The sequence below is a fragment of the Pungitius pungitius genome, chromosome 1 (assembly GCF_949316345.1).
Source record: "Pungitius pungitius chromosome 1, fPunPun2.1, whole genome shotgun sequence".
Lineage (NCBI taxonomy): Eukaryota > Metazoa > Chordata > Actinopteri > Perciformes > Gasterosteidae > Pungitius > Pungitius pungitius.
The window spans coordinates 3278442-3293577 of NC_084900.1; the positions used below are offsets into that span (position 1 = coordinate 3278442).

Below are 15136 nucleotides of genomic sequence, written 5' to 3' on the forward strand. Positions count from 1 at the left end.
ATATATTTACATCTGGATTTAAATACACGTATTCTGCAACATACGGGTGGAGATGCAAACACGTTTGGTGATGTAAATAGATGTTACGGGGAAATTTTAAGTTAAAGAACTTCATCACCCAGAATTCCCTATTCTTGGTTGACGGACATGCGCAGACTACGTGCGCACAGCCGCGCACGTAGTCTGCGCATGTTCCGGTTTTGTGTTGAACAGGCAAAGTATCACCGCTCCGTATTTTAAACTGCTAACTACACACCTATACTTCAGGAACTATTACTACTATGTGGATGTAAGCAAAGTGTTCTCATTCCCTCTTGGATGTGTGCAGCCAGTGAGGTACGTTTTGTTTAAGGGCTTGTTATATCTGCTCGACGGCACGGACAGCTAACTGGGATAGCGAGTGGAGCTAGCGGCTGCCGGATGGAGCAGCCAGTCAGCCAGCTTGCTAACTACACACCGGTGCTTACGTCCACATGTACTCAACGAAGTGGAAACGCCTTTGACGGTGAGTGATTACGTTTTCCTTGTGCGTTCTCCAGTCTCACCCAGCATACGTCTTTTAGCTAAGCTAACTACGGTAGCTTTACAGCGTCAAAAGACACCTCTTCACGCTATTAACGCCACTTTGTTTACGTTTCCGTGTGCCCTAAATAACTTGGCCCGATTGAATCACTTTATTTACACACTGAGTAGAACCGTGCTCGCAGCAGCTAACTAACTACTTTGTTGTTTAAAAGCGTCAGCTAAATGACACGTAATGTAATGTGCGTCTTCAATGCTTTTCAATATGTTATATATTCATTTCCTTCACAATGAGCATGAATCTAACATTAAATGATATGATTCATATGCCCCTCATTCCAATGAAATAATATACACACGTCAAGCTCATTATGGAGTTGAAACAACAAATTACTAAACTGTAAACAGTTAATATAAGAGAAAAAAATATTGTAATCAAGATAAATGTTTTTCAAAATGTGTGATTAACTAGTTAATTGTCTATAATCTGTTGACAGCCCTAATCGTATTCTGATAATACACCAAATACTACTGTAACTCTCTGCTGGCAGGTCTCCCTGCTGCCGCCATTCGACCACTGCAGCTCATCCAGAATGCAGCAGCTCGACTGGTCTTCAACCTTCCAAAATACTCCCACACCACTTCTCCGCTCTCTTCTTTGGATACGAGTGGCTGCCCGCATGCAGTTCAAAGCATTGGTACTGACGGACCACGCTGTGAATGGATCGGGAGCAGTCTACATCCGGGACATGGTGAAACCCTGCATCCCAACCCACGCACTCCGATCTGCATCTGGCAAGCTGCTTGTTCCTCCCTCACTGAGAGAAAAGCACTCGACGAGATGGCGACTCTTTGCTGTCCTGCTCCCAGATGGTGGAATGAGCTCTCTGATGACATCAGGACCGCAGAGAGCCTCTACATCTTCCGTCGAAAACTCAAGACACACCTTTTTAGACTCTACCTTGACTAAAACACTAGCAAACCGTAGCACTAACAAATGGTAGCACTTAAATTGTACTTATAATGCCACTTATCTTTAACATGTTTTGGGCGGTGATTTATTCAGTCATGTTTAGTCATATTTTGTTTTTTTTACTTGTCAATATGGTTTGGTACATGCCGAGTTAATCAATACACATTCTAAAGTGCAACGTCCATATGTGAATAAGAGTTGTATACGTTTATCATAGTCAACATGGTGTGGAAATATCCCTTATGTAGTTGGTCAATAGGAACTATAGTAGGCAGAAATAACAGCTAAGGTAATTACAGGTGGATATTTCTGGGAATTAACCTTGATTGAGACTGCATCTATGATATCTAAGATATACAGGACAAGAAAAATGCACTGGATGTGTATATGTGTTGAATCAATTATACAGACGCAAACTGGAGAACGAGACAAGTGTTGCTGTGATACTTATTGTGGTCATCGTGCCCGAGACCCGTAACAATTACTCCGCAGGTCTTTTGCAGCGGGGCAACAGCCCGGCGTCGGTGGATTCCGTTCGCGAGGCCGCAGATTCAGGTTTGAATGGAAGCCCCGAGAGTGATTTGTTTAGTCTCTTTAGTCTTTTTTGACCCGCGAGCCCGGCCGACCGCCGCCCCACCCCGACGTGCGAGAATAGGCGAAGGCCCGTTCATCGCTGCTTGCAGCTTTAATTATTATTATTTCGCCACTTCGAACGCACTTTTGGGGACTTCATCATGTTCAAAAACTCTTGAATTTTTGCACGCGCATCAGAAGTGCGCAAAATTGACGTATGATTGGGGTCCCGCAATTAGAGGAGAAAAAAAAGAACTCTCTAGCGCCCCCCAAAGTGGCCGCAATGTTAATTGATTTTTTTACTTTTACCGATCGACCTGGAACCTTTTCACACAGGTGCTCTTGGATGTGCTGTACACAAAAAAAATTATGGTATGCAAATGCGCCTACCGTTTTATGGCCGCCATTTTGAATTTTGTGAAAAACACGTTTTTGCGAACTCCTCCCAGACGCTTGATCCGATTCTTACGAAATCTTCGGCAAAATGATCGTTGGCTCGATGCGATCAAAAGTTATTGAAAGAATGTTGATATCTCATTTTTGAATAAAGTTATGGACCAATGAAGTTTGTAGGTTTGTGTCCTGAAAGTTCAAAGTCCTATAACTTTTTTTTTTCCAACCCCCATTTTCACCAAATTTTGAGGACATGTTCACAATGAGTCCTAGAACATCCCCAAATTTTCCCAGAATATTTGAACATTAGGGGGCGCTGTAGTGATTCTGTGTATTTTTGGCCATTTCCTTCAATTTTTGCATTTACAAACGAACGAACTCCTCCGAGAGTTTAAATCCGATCCATTTAAAAATCTGGCAACTGGTTCCTGACAGCCTTGGGGTCAAAAGTTATTAAAATCAAGAGTTTTCATAAAACCAGCTGGGCGTGAGCTTGCGTGCAGTTTGGACAATTTTGGACGATTTTTTTCCAAAATGTAAAATGGTATAACTCCAAGGAACATTGATATTTCTGGCTATAAATGTATATTCATGATGCTTGTGTAAGCCTTTAAGTAATGCCATGCAGTGATTTTCGAAAAAGTATAGCGCCACCTATTGGCTTAGGTCAATGCAAAGTTTGTACATTTACATGTCCATTTCCCAGCCCTTTAATCTGATCAACTTCAAATCTGGGAATATAAGACGTAAGACTGTGACGATGGCTCACAGTGAGAATTGGGAGTTTTGGACCAACTTTGTGGCTGTGACGTCGCCATATTCGCATGAAAGTTCAAGCACATCTTCTGAGCCTCGGCACACTCCAAAACTCTTGAAAACCTCTGTGAGTATCCTACGTGATGACCTTTACAGACCTGATGTGCAGTTTTGGATCAAAAGTGAAAAATTGCCTCCATTGCGCCCCCTGGAAGATTTTGACGAAGCCCCGCCCGCACCCTGTTTGACCGACAAGTCCGCTGATTTTTTACCAAATGTATTAAAGGGAGACTTAAAAAAGTCTCTGAGGAATTTTCTCTAAAACAAACAGGAAGGCAGTTATAATTTTTTTAGTGTGAATATTACCTGAATTTTTGGCGGAGAGTGACCAATCCTATTTGAGTGAGTTTTCGAATTCTCAAAGCCATCAGAGGATTTAGCTCTCCTGGTAAGAGACCGCCCCCCGATCCTATGGTCGTGAGATCGAGTCCCGACGAAATCATACTTTTTTTTTTGTTACTTCTTTTTTTAAACGCGTGTCCGGCTGATCTAACGGACAAAATGATTCAGGTAACTCTCCTTGCTGAGGTTAAATAACTGTACACGTTAGAGCAGCTGTGTCACACTCGTTTCAGCCACATACGGCTGGCACAGCTGCCGTATGTGGAGCTGCTGGGAGACGTCAGTGAGCTGGCGTTTGCAGTCGGGTGGCGGACTGGTCTTTATTCAGTTCTTGCACTTTGTACATCGCCCCAACATAATTAATTAGACTCCTGATGTGACTTAAATTGTGTTTATTGAACAATGCTTCAAAATATTGTCTCCACAGATCGACCTCCCTGACCTGACGCAATGTGTGTGAATCTTCTTTTTTTAGGTCACTTTTCGATTTCGTAATCACGGCTCGACACGTAGCTCCGTTGGTTAGACACAGGACTTTCAATATTTTGATCCGGGTTCGCTTCCCGTTAGAGCCATAGTGTTTTTTTTCTTCTTCTTTTTAACTGCGTGTTCAGCTGAACTAACGAACAAAGGGATTTAGTTTACTTTCCTTGGTGAGGTGAATGTAATTCGTGTCGTTTGTATCATATCTTCATGAACTTGTTTATTTGTTGTGTGGTTTGTGCACAGACATATTTGTTTCGTTTTTTGGGTAGGAACTAATTTTACGTGGTTAGTTTCGGGGGGGACATGTTTTACGCGGACACATGTCACAGATCCACCATGTGTGTGAAGTCCTAATTTACGGTAAAACTCAGCAACGGGATCATCATTTTAAGGTAGCTTTCACAGTAGTAATAGTTCCTGAAGTAAAGTGTTCTCATTCCCTCTTGGATGTGTGCAGCCATTTAGGTACGTTTTGTTTAAGGGCTTGTTATATCTGTTCGACGGCACGGAGAGCTAACTGGGGTAGCGAGAGAAGCTAGCGGCTGCCGGATGGAGCAGCCAGTCAGCCAGCTTGCTAACTACACACCTATGCTTAAATCCAAACGGACTAAACCAAGTGGAAACGCTTTGGTAGGTGAGTGATGACTTTTTCCTTGTGCGTTCTTCAGTCTTACCCACTTAAATAGCGGGGATACTGTAAACATGCTAACAGCTGCTTAAGGGACGTCCCGTCACAAACATCTCTTTTTTTCCGCGTCTCCGGCTGATCTAACGAACAAAGTGGTTCAGATTACTCTATTTGCTGAGGTTATTGACTTAAATAACTACACTTTAGAGCAGATTTGTCACACTAATTTGAGTTTACTGCCGGCTGTGGCTGCTGTGCACTATTTAGCACAGCCCAGGGCAGCCTATGCTATGCTTGAAGAACATCAACTAGCATACGTATTTTGTTCCTGTAAAGCTAACTACGGTAGCTTCACGGGAATAAAAGACACCTCTTCACGCTATTAGCGCCACTTTGTTTACGTTTCCGTGTGCCCTAAATAACTTGGCCCGATTGAATCACTTTATTTACACACTACTACTCGCAGCAGCTAACTAACTACTTTGTTGTTTAAAAGCGTCAGCTAAATGACACGTAATGTAATGTGCGTCTTCAATGCTTTTCAATATGTTATATATTCATTTCCTTCACAATGAGCATGAATCTAACATTAAATGATATGATTAATATGCCCCTCATTCCAATGAAATAATATACACACGTCAAGCTCATTATGGAGTTGAAACAACAAATTACTAAACTGTAAACAGTTAATATAAGAGAAAAAAATATTGTTATCAAGATAAATGTTTTACAAAATGTGTGATTAACTAGTTAATTGTCTATAATCTGTTGACAGCCCTAATCGTATTCTGATAATACATGTTGGTGCTCAAATACTTTCAGATGCCACGTGCAAAGTCATGCCACCATCAATGGGAATGGCACATTGGACACGTGGCTTTCAACTCCAGCGAGGTGGGAAAGCATTTCTTTATGTATATTTTGTTCTGTCTGCATAATTGTAAAACACAGACACCCAACTAATTCTCTCCTTCCCCGACTCGGACACTCAGGTGGCGGCACGGATCTCTGCATGTCTGACTGACATCTCCCAGTGGATGTCCGCCCATCACCTGAAGATCAACCCCGACAAGACTGAACTACTTCTCTTCCCTGGAAAAAACTCGCCCACTCAGGACCTGACTGTTAACTTTGGCGAACACCGTTAACATCAGGAGAATACGACCCCTTCTCACTCAGAAGGCGGCGCAGGTACAGATTCAGGCTCTTGTCATCTCTCGCCTCGACTACTGTAACTCTCTGCTGGCGGGTCTCCCTGCTACCGCCATACGACCACTGCAGCTCATCCAGAATGCAGCAGCTCGACTGGTCTTCAACCTTCTGAAATACTCCCACACCACACCGCTTCTCCGTTCTCTTCATTGGTTACTAGTGGCTCCCCGCATCCAGTTCAAAGCATTGGTACTGACGTACCACGCTGTGAATGGATCGGGACCAGTCTACATCCGGGACATGGTTAAACCCTACATCCCAACCCACACACTCCGATCTGCATCTGCCACGCTGCTTGTTCCTCCCTCACTGAGAGAAAAGCACTCGACGAGATCGCGACTCTTTGCTGTCCTGGCTCCCAGATGGTGGAACGAGCTCTCTGATGACATCAGGACTGCAGAGAGCCTCTCCATCTTCCGTCGAAAACTCAAGACACACCTTTTTAGACTCTACCTTGACTAAAACACTAGCAAACCGTAGCACTAACAAATGGTAGCACTTAAATTGTACTTATAATGCCACTTATCTTTAACATGTTTTGAAACTGCTTAGTTAATGAAAAATGTACTTTCTTGTTACTTGTTCTTCTGAGTTTGTATCTCTATGTGGAAATGCACTTATTGTACGTCGCTTTGGATAAAAGCGTCAGCTAAATGACATGTAATGTAAAAGCCTTCTTCCTGTGTTCTTACAACAGCATTCCATTACATATCGATGTAATAATTTGGCCTTCTTTTTTTCTTCCAGCACACGGCACAGGTTGGCGTCACAATCATGGCAAAGTTGACTGGACCACAGCGGAAAATTATCCTTCCAGAGAAGAAGTTATTTACTTCTACAACGAATGGAAGAGTTACAACTTCCAGATGACAGCTCGCCGCTCATCCTTCTGGGCAACTTGAACATCCGACAGAACTTATGTGACCTACTGCGTTTTATTTTCTCCTTTAGCTGTCATTTAAGTATTAAAATTCGCTGTATTTTTGCAAGAGAGGCACCAATCCTATTTGAGTGACGTTTCGATTGTGAAATTGTATTGGACCATATAGGTCATCTGCAGAGCGTTGGCCCCTGGCGCAGTAAACCAGGGTTTGATTCTTGGCATGCACAAGACTCCTCATGTGACTTAAAATGAATCCAGAATGCAATATTTGTTCAGTATGCAAGGGCAGTGATTTATTTAGTCATGTTTGGTCATGTTTTGGTTTTTTTACATGACAATATGGTTTGGTACATGCTGAGTTAATGAATATACATTCTAAATTGCAATGTCCATATGTGAATAAGAGTTGTATACGTTTATCATAGTCAACATGGTGTGGAAATATCCCTTATGTAGTTGGTCAATGGGAACTATAGTAGGCCGTAATAACAGCTAAGGTAATTACAGGTGGATATTTCTGGGAATTAACCTTAAATGAGACTGCATTTATGATATCTAAGATATACAGGACAATAAAAATGCACTGGATGTGTATATGTGTTGAATCAATTATACAGACGCAAACTGGAGAACGAGACAAGTGTTGCTGTGATACTTATTGTGGTCATCGTGCCCGAGACCCGTAACAATTACTCCGCAGGTCTTTTGCAGCGGGGCAACAGCCCGGCGTCGGTGGATTCCGTTCGCGAGGCCGCAGATTCGGGTTTGAATGGCAGCCCCGAGAATGATTCGTTTAGTCTCTTTAGTCTTTTTTGACCCGCGAGCCCGGCCGACCGCCGCCCCACCCCGACGCGCGAGAATAGGCGAAGGCCCGTTCATCGCTGCTTGCAGCTTTAATTAGGGCCTGAGCCGACTGCAAGTCGGGCGAAAGCCCTATTGAAATTGCAAGAATTATTATTTTTCTTCGTTATTATTTCGCCACTTCGAACGCACTTTTGGGGACTTTATCATGTTCAAAAACTCTTGAATTTTTGCACGCGCATCAGAAGTGCGCAAAATTGACGTATGATTCGGGTCCCGCAATTAGAGGAGAGAAAAAAGAACTCTCTAGCGCCCCCCAAAGTGGCCGCAATGTTAATTTTTTTTTTTACTTTTACCGATCGACTTGGAACCTTTTCACACAGGTTCTCTTGGATGTGCTGTACACAAAAAAAATTATGGTATGCAAATGCGCCTACCGTTTTATGGCCGCCATTTTGAATTTTGTGAAAAACACGTTTTTGCGAACTCCTCCCAGACGCTTGGTCCGATTCTTACGAAATCTTCGGCAAAATGATCGTTGGCTCGATGCGATCAAAAGTTATTGAAAGAATGTTGATATCTCATTTTTCAATAAAGTTATGGACCAATGAAGTTTATAGGTTTGTGTCCTGAAAATTCAAAGGCCTATAACTTTTTTTTTTTCTAACCGTCATTTTCACCAAATTTTGAGGACATGTTCACAATGAGTCCTAGAACATCCCCAAATTTTCCCAGAATATTTGAACATTAGGGGGCGCTGTGGTGATTCTGTGTATTTTTGGCCATTTCCTTCAATTTTTGCATTTACAAATGAACGAACTCCTCCGAGAGTTTAAATCCGATCCATTTCAAAATCTGGCAACTGGTTCCTGACACCCTTGGGGTCAAAAGTTATTAAAATCAAGAGTTTTCATAAAACTACCTGGGCGTGAGCTTGCGTGCAGTTTGGACAATTTTGGAAGATTTTTTTCCAAAATGTAAAATGGTATAACTCCAAGGAACATTGATATTTCTGGCTAGAAATGTATATTCATGATGCCTGTGTAGGCCTTTAAGTAATGCCATGCAGTGATTTTCGAAAAAGTATAGCGCCACCTATTGGCTTAGGTCAATGCAAAGTTTCTACATTTACATGTCCATTTCCTAGCCCTTTAATCTGATCAACTTCAAATCTGGGAATATAAGACGTAAGACTGTGACGATGGCTCACAGTGAGAATTGGGAGTTTTGGACCAACTTTGTGGCTGTGACGTCGCCATATTCGCATGAAAGTTCAAGCACATCTTCTGAGCCTCGGCACACTCCAAAACTCTTGAAAACCTCTGTGAGTATCCTACGTGATGACCTTTACAGACCTGATGTGCAGTTTTGGATCAAAAGTGAACAATTGCCTCCATTGCGCCCCCTGGAAGATTTTGACGAAGCCCCGCCCGCATCCTGTTTGACCGACAAGTCCGCTGATTTTTTACCAAATGTATTAAAGGGAGACTTAAAAAAGTCTCTGAGGAATTTTCTCTAAAACAAACAGGAAGGCAGTTATAATTTTTTTAGTGTGAATATTTCCTGTATTTTTGGCGGAGAGTGACCAATCCTATTTCAGTGAGTTTTCGAATTCTCAAATCCATCTGAAAGAATAGCTCAGTGAGTAAGGTGTTGGCCCCCCGATGCTATGGTCGTGGGATCGACTCCCGACGAAATTATTTTTTTTTCCTCCTCTTTTTAAACGCGTGTCGTCTGATCTAACGAACAAAATGATTCAGTTTACGCTCCTTGCTGATGTGTTTGACTTAAACAACTACACTTAAGAGCAGGTTTGTGAAAATCGTTTCAGTTTAAGGACAGAAGCTGCTCCGTGGCACATGAACAGAATGAAACAGCAGACTGAGGCACTCAGCTGGCGGACCGGGCAGCTGGTTGCGAGTTACGACACATCTAACCTGGACAAATAACACGGACAGTTCAATATATTTACATCTGGATTTAAATAGACGTATTCTGCAACATACGTCATGGTGATGTTACTAGAGAAAATGGTGCGGCCCCTTTAAGAGCTACACGCACGGGCTACGGAGGGGGAGAGCGCATGAGGAAGTTGTGTTGTTGTTGTGATGACGGAGTGGATGTAGCGGCCGGAGAATTGTCTGTACTGTAACTTTGTTACTCAGTGTTAGATTAATAAATCCTCAAAGAAAGTAAAGCGGACTTTTATTCACCAACCCCGGGACGAAGGGAATTAACCCCAAAGTTTACTTAGCCGACAGTACTTTGGCCCTGGAGCAGACAGCAACGCCTCCCCCTGCAAACTCCGACTACGGTCAGAGACGGACCGGCAGGAAAGGTGAACACAAGGCTAACGAAGTTAATTGTCAACATTAATGTGCCTGTCATGGTATGAGGCCAGACGTGAGTTGTGTTCTACATTCAAGAGGGTTTTTATTTAGCACTGAACAATAACAACCAGCATACGTCTTTTAGCTAAGCTAACTACGGTAGCTTCACGGGGATAAAAGACCCCTCTTCACTCTATCAGCGCCACTTTGTTTACGTTTCCGTGTGCCCTAAATAACTTGGCCCGATTGAATCACTTTATTTACACACTTTGAGTAGAACCGTGCTCGCAGCAGCTAACTTAACTACTTTGTTGTTTAACTTCATTGTCTATAATCTCCCCGCAGCGTGCAGCCGGGCGCAGCTAAATGACACGTAATGTATTGTGCGTCTTCAATGCTTTTCAATATGTTATATATTTATTGCCTTCACAATGAGCATGAATCTAACATTAAATGATATGATTAATATGCCCCTCATTCCAAAGAAATAATATACACACGTCAAGCTCATTATGGAGTTGAAACAACAAATTACTAAACTGTAAACAGTTAATATAAGAGAAAAAAATATTGTAATCAAGATAAATGTTTTCAAAACGTGTGATTAACTAGTTAATTGTCTATAATCTGTTGACAGCCATAATCGTATTCTGATAATACACGTTGGTGCTCAAATATTTTCAGATGGCCCGTGCAAAGTCATGCCACCAGTCTGAGGACATCACTGGGAATGGCACATGGGACACGTGGCTTTCAACTCCAGCGAGGTGGGAAAGCATTTCTTTATGTATATTTTGTTCTGTCTGCATAATTGTAAAAGACTTCTTCCCGCATTCGTACAACAGCATTCCATATCGTGTGACTGTCGATGGATGTAATAATTTGGCCTTCTTTTTTTCTTCCACCACACGGCACAGGTGGGCTTCACCGCGGGCAATCGTGGCAAAGACCCAAGTCGACTGGACCACAGCGGAAAATGATCCTTCCAGAGAAGAAGTTATTTACTTCTACAACGAATGGAAGAGTTACAACTTCCAGATGACAGCTCGCCGCTCATCCTTCTGGGCAACTTGAACATCCGACAGAACTTATGTGACCTACTGCGTTTATTTTCTCCTTTAGCTCTCACTAACTCTAACTTGCCCCAGCACCTGTTGTGATTTATTCTAGCGCTTCCACAATTGAATTTTGCTTGGTATTTCATCTAACTTGCCCCAGCACCTGTTGTGATTTATTCTAGCGCTTCCACAATTGAATTTTGCTTGTTATTTTATCTAACTTGCCCCAGCACCTGTTGTGATTAATTCTCTCTCACGGTGTCAAGTGTGTACCTTGATCTTTTTTTTGCTCATTGCAGCCCTTCTCTGCAAGGAGTGCTAACAATGCATGGTGCTGTTCATTAAGCAACTGGGTAAAGAGCTTGTAATGCCACATATGAAAAAGCTCATAAGCTCATTTATAATAAAATAATATATATAATCTTGCCTTGACTGAATGGGGGCGATCAAAGTTATTTTGGTGACGTTTTGATCATTGATTCACAACAAGTCCTGTGTTGTATAGGTTTGCTTGATGCTTTGGAATCTGTAGACCTGGATTTGTTATCAACCTGAATTGACAATCCATTGACAACATTGCTGGAATCTCCTCTCCCTTAAGACTGCAATATTACTTTTAGCTGAAAGTACATGGCTCCACTGATTCAATTTGAATTCACCAATATATAATGCCCCGGGGGAGAAGCGGATCTTACTAAATGTATTCATTAATTCATTAAGCAAAGCTCACTTCAGGAAGACAGCCACGTCGTCATCCAGCGGGTTTGGTTAAAAAGTTTACACATCTTGATGGAGCAAAAGAGGTGGGGTTAGCTGTCGTCATTGTACCTCGACTAATCCAAGGTGATCCTACGTTTCAATATTGCATCAAGCTAAAGAATCAAACAATAACATTTAAGATCCAACAGCTAACCGTTACGCGCTCTCCACTTCTTACAGAGCACTTCAAACATGGTCATGTTATCGCCTGAAGCCACACACTGAATCCACAGCTCCCGTGTTTTACAGAGACTCACGGGTGTGACTTGACTGTATGAAAATGTGATCTTCAATAAACGAATGACTTTCCGTACGACAAGGTCTGTGACAACTGGCTGATCGAGGGTCGTCACATGTAGGGGCCCGGTTCACGCGACGCCCCAGGTCGACCTTCTGATTTCCCGTCCGTGTTCCTCCTTTTTTTAAACGCGTGTCCGGCTGATCTAACGGACAAAATGATTCAGGTAACTCTCCTTGCTGAGGTTTTTAAATAACTGTACACTTAGAGCAGGGGTGTTAAACTATTTTCAGGTTGGGGCCAGAAACTGCTCCGTGGCACATGAACAGAATGACACAGCTGACTGACTGATATAAATAGCGGAGCCACAGACGCGCTCGTAGTCTTGCGTCAGTTCATGCTGTGAGAGTACGCCAGCTCTAACGTAATGTATTTCTGTTCAAAGTAACCACTATCCAGGTCTTGCACTTTGTACATCGTCCCAAGTTATTTAATTACACTACTGATGTGACTTAAATTGTGTTTATTGAAGAATGCTGCAAAATATTGATCCCTCTGCCCTGACGCAATGTGGGTGAATCGCCTTTTTTTTAGGTCACTTTTCGATTTTGCAATCACAAGTCAGCACGTAGCTCCGTTGCTTATTCACAGGACTTTCAATATTTTGACCCGGGTTCGCTTCCCGTTAGAGCCATCGTTTTTTTTCTTCTTTTTAACTGCGAGCCCGGCCGACCGCCGCCCCACCCCAACGTGCGAGAAGTGGCGAAGGCCCGTTCATCGCTGCTTGCAGCTTTAATTAGGGCCTGAGCCGACTGCAAGTCGGGCGAAAGCCCTATTGAAATTGCAAGAATTCATTATTATTATTTCGCCACTTCGAACGCACTTTTGGGGACTTTATCATGTTCAAAAACTCTTGAATTTTTGCACGCGCATCAGAAGTGCGCAAAATTGACGTATGATTCGGGTCCCGCAATTAGAGGAGAGAAAAAAGAACTCTCTAGCGCCCCCCAAAGTGGCCGCAATGTTAATTTTTTTTTTTACTTTTACCGATCGACTTGGAACCTTTTCACACAGGTTCTCTTGGATGTGCTGTACACAAAAAAAATTATGGTATGCAAATGCGCCTACCGTTTTATGGCCGCCATTTTGAATTTTGTGAAAAACACGTTTTTGCGAACTCCTCCCAGACGCTTGGTCCGATTCTTACGAAATCTTCGGCAAAATGATCGTTGGCTCGATGCGATCAAAAGTTATTGAAAGAATGTTGATATCTCATTTTTCAATAAAGTTATGGACCAATGAAGTTTGTAGGTTTGTGTCCTGAAAGTTCAAAGGCCTATAACTTTTTTTTTTTCTAACCGTCATTTTCACCAAATTTTGAGGACATGTTCACAATGAGTCCTAGAACATCCCCAAATTTTCCCAGAATATTTGAACATTAGGGGGCGCTGTGGTGATTCTGTGTATTTTTGGCCATTTCCTTCAATTTTTGCATTTACAAACGAACGAACTCCTCCGAGAGTTTAAATCCGATCCATTTCAAAATCTGGCAACTGGTTCCTGACACCCTTGGGGTCAAAAGTTATTAAAATCAAGAGTTTTCATAAAACTACCTGGGCGTGAGCTTGCGTGCAGTTTGGACAATTTTGGAAGATTTTTTTCCAAAATGTAAAATGGTATAACTCCAAGGAACATTGATATTTCTGGCTATAAATGTATATTCATGATGCTTGTGTAGGCCTTTAAGTAATGCCATGCAGTGATTTTCGAAAAAGTATAGCGCCACCTATTGGCTTAGGTCAATGCAAAGTTTGTACATTTACATGTCCATTTCCTAGCCCTTTAATCTGATCAACTTCAAATCTGGGAATATAAGACGTAAGACTGTGACGATGGCTCACAGTGAGAATTGGGAGTTTTGGACCAACTTTGTTGCTGTGGCGACGACATATTCGCATGAAAGTTCAAGCACATCTTCTGAGCCTCGGCACACTCCAAAACTCTTGAAAACCTCTGTGAGTATCCTACGTGATGACCTTTACAGACCTGATGTGCAGTTTTGGATCAAAAGTGAAAAATTGCCTCCATTGCGCCCCCTGGAAGATTTTGACGAAGCCCCGCCCGCACCCTGTTTGACCGACAAGTCCGCTGATTTTTTACCAAATGTATTAAAGGGAGACTTAAAAAAGTCTCTGAGGAATTTTCTCTAAAACAAACAGGAAGGCAGTTATAATTTTTTTAGTGTGAATATTACCTGTATTTTTGGCGGAGAGTGACCAATCCTATTTCAGTGAGTTTTCGAATTCTCAAATCCATCTGAAAGAATAGCTCAGTGAGTAAGGTGTTGGCCCCCCGATGCTATGATCGTGGGATCGACCCCCGACGAAATCATTTTTTTTTCCTCCTCTTTTTAAACGCGTGTCGTCTGATCTAACGAACAAAATGATTCAGTTTACGCTCCTTGCTGATGTGTTTGACTTAAATAACTACACTTAAGAGCAGGTTTGTGAAAATCGTTTCAGTTTAAGGACAGAAGCTGCTCCGTGGCACATGAACAGAATCAAACAGCAGACTGAGGCACTCAGCTGGCGGACCGGGCAGCTGGTTGCGAGTAACGACACATCTAACCTGGACAAATAACACGGACAGTTCAATATATTTACATCTGAATTTAAATACACGTATTCTGCCACATACGGGTGGAGATGCAAACACGTTTTGGGATTTTACTAGATGTTACGGGGAACTGTTACGTTAAAGAACTCAATTACCCAGCAGTCTTTGTTGACGGACATGCGCAGAGTAGAGGGCGGCTCGTAGTGTCGCGTGAGTTAATGCTGTTATCGCGAGAGGTCGCCATTGGAGCCTCTGCGTTGAACAGCTGCAGGTCCAGTTGTATGCAGTCCGTATTTTATATTTTAAACTGCTTACTACACACCTATGCTTACACCCAAACGGACTAAACCAAGTGGAGATGCTTTGGACGGTGAGTGATGACTTTTTCCTTGTGCGTTCTCCAGTCTTACCCACTTAAATAGCGGGGATACTGCGGGGAACGTGGTAACAATGGCTCGTTTCTAACAGCTGTTTGAGGGAGAACGGTATTAGTATTTGCTATG

At 42.5% G+C, this 15136-nt stretch overlaps 1 long non-coding RNA gene and 1 pseudogene across 1 annotated transcript; both read left to right on the plus strand.

Annotated features, from left to right (window-relative positions):
- Window positions 1-3690: 3690 nt before the first annotated feature.
- LOC134126966 (uncharacterized) lies at window positions 3691-6689 on the plus strand (annotated as a pseudogene).
- A 3766-nt stretch (window positions 6690-10455) lies between these two features.
- LOC134124409 (uncharacterized) lies at window positions 10456-11446 on the plus strand. Its single transcript, XR_009955857.1, has 2 exons — window positions 10456-10729; window positions 10880-11446. It is a non-coding gene; the product is annotated as an uncharacterized LOC134124409 (long non-coding RNA).
- Window positions 11447-15136: the final 3690 nt, after the last annotated feature.